Source organism: Macaca fascicularis, chromosome 9, assembly GCF_037993035.2.
Source record: "Macaca fascicularis isolate 582-1 chromosome 9, T2T-MFA8v1.1".
NCBI lineage: Eukaryota > Metazoa > Chordata > Mammalia > Primates > Cercopithecidae > Macaca > Macaca fascicularis.
In genome coordinates, this window is record NC_088383.1 from 126,216,140 (window position 1) to 126,218,673 (window position 2,534).

Consider the following 2,534-nt stretch of genomic DNA (forward strand, 5'->3'; position numbering starts at 1 on the left):
CAAGGTCTCAACAACAGAACAGACCAAGCAGAAGAAATAATTAATGAACTCAAAGACAGGCTATTTGAAAATACACAGTCAGAGGAGAGAAAATAAAACAGAATGAAAGGAATAAAGAATGCCTACAAAATCTAGAAAAGAGCCTCAGAAAAGCAAATCTAGGAGTACTGGCTTTCAAGAGGGAATTAGAGCAAGGGGGTGGAAAGCGTATTCAAAGAAATAATAACAGTCACCTTTCCAAGTCTAGAGAAAAAATATAAATATGCCAGGTACAGGAAAGTCGAGAATCACCAAACAGATTTAACCCAAATAAAACTACCTCAAAGCATAGAATAATCAGACTCTCAAAGGTCAAGGACAAAGAGAAAATGCTAAAAGCAGCAAGAGAAAGCAAATAACATACAAAGGTGCTCTGATTCATCTCACAACAGACTTCTCAGCAGAAAACATACACACCCAGCATGGGTAGGATGACATATTCAAAGTGCTGAAGGTAAAAAAGACCTGTCAACTGAGAATACTGTACCCAGCAACACTGTCCTTCAAACATGAGAAAGATTTTGTTAGACAAAAGATGAGGAAATTCATCATCACCACAACTGTCTTACAGAATTGCTAAAGGGAGTTCTTTAATCTGGAAAAAAAGAACATTAATGTGCAACAAAGACAACATCTGAAGGTACAAAACTCACTGATAAAAGTAAATACACAGACAAATTCAGAATACACTTATACCGTAATTGTGGTGTGTCAACCACTCATTTCTCTAGTATGAAGACTAAAAGACAAATATATCAAAAATAACTAGAACAATTTAAGAGATAGACAATATAAAAATATGTAAATTAAGACAATAAAAAGTAAGAATACAGGGGAATGCAGTTAAAGTGGAGAGGTTTTTAGTTTTTTCCTTTCTTCGTGACCAAAATTGTCATCTATTCAAATAACTTGTTAACTATAAGATGTTTTTTATAAACCTCATGGTAACCACAAAGCAACCACAAAACCTAACAGATACACTAAAAATAAAAAGGAATTAAAACATACTACCAGGGAAAATCACTTCAAATACACTGATGCTACAGAGTGGAATTGACACCTGTGTTCACAGAAGCCTGAGATATTTCCAGTGGCCACATTCTGTGTACATCACTTTTCTCACTAATTGGCATATGAATGGTGCCTCTGGAATGAGTTGGCCTCTGAAAAAGATGCCTACATGAATGGATTAGTACACGGGAATGCTGGCACTTGTTAGGCAGACACCCTCCTAGGCTGTTCATGGATGGGTTGGCATGTGAATGGGCTGGTCTGTATAGTAGATGCTGCAGGTGCCCTACCCATATGTCTTGGCACTCCAACTCCCTTTTACCTGATCATTTTCTCTGGCCATGAAAGCATGGGCACGTGCAGGGGTAACTAGAAGTGCCAAGGAGTTAATGCTTCTGGGAGCAGCCCTCAATCAATGACTGATGGGAGCTGGTGGATATATGGTGCCCAGTTCCCTTGGCCCTCCTATGGAATAACTCTGTGGCATGTTCACTACTGATACTGTCTCCCCAAGTTCCCCAGTGGACCTGAGCCCCAGTTGCTCATCAGCACACCCTGTATTGACCCCCCCTTCATCTCCCTGTCTCACTTCTTCACTGCTTTACTGGGGCTTCATGAGAGCACCTCCAAAAGAACCACTCACTCATATCCTTGTCTCAGGGTCACTCCTGGGGACCCCAGACTGGGAGAGGATGTAAACAAGTCAGTATGTGAACTGGTTGGCACACACATGGAATAGCACAAGTCTTTTACTATTTCCCTTGTTGGTTATTAGAAATTTTGTTTTGTTTGCTTTGAGATGGAGTCTCGCTCTGTCACCCAGGCTGGGTGCAATGGTGCAATCTCGGCTCACTGTAACCTCCCCCTCCCAGATTCAAGCAATTCTCCTTGCCTCAGCCTCCCAAGTAGCTGGGATTACAGGTGTGTGCCACCACACCCGGCTAATTTGTGTATGTGTGTATATATGTGTGTGTGTGTATTTACATATATATGCATATATTTATATATATATTCATATATTTATATATGTGTATATATATATTTTTTGAGACAAAGTCTCACTCTTGTCCCCCAGGCTGGAGTGCAAATGGCACGATCTCAGCTCACTGCAACCTCCACCTCCCGGGTTCAAGCAATTCTCCTGCCTCAGCCTCCCGAGTAGCTGCGATTACAGGCACCTGCCACCACACCCGGCTAATTTTTATATTTTTAGTAGAGATGGGGTTTCACCATGCTGGCCAGGCTGGTCTCAAAGTCTTGACCTCAGGCTATCAGCCCACCTTGGCCTCTCAAAGTGCTGGGATTACAGGCATGAGCCACCCACCACGTCCGGCCTAATTTTTGTATTTTTAGTAGAGGTTTCACCATGTTGGCCAGCCTGGTCTCAAACTACTGACCTCAGATGATCTGCCTGCTTCAGCCTCCCAAAGTGCTGGGATTATAGGCATGAGCCACTGCGCCCAGCCTAGAAATGTTTTATGATC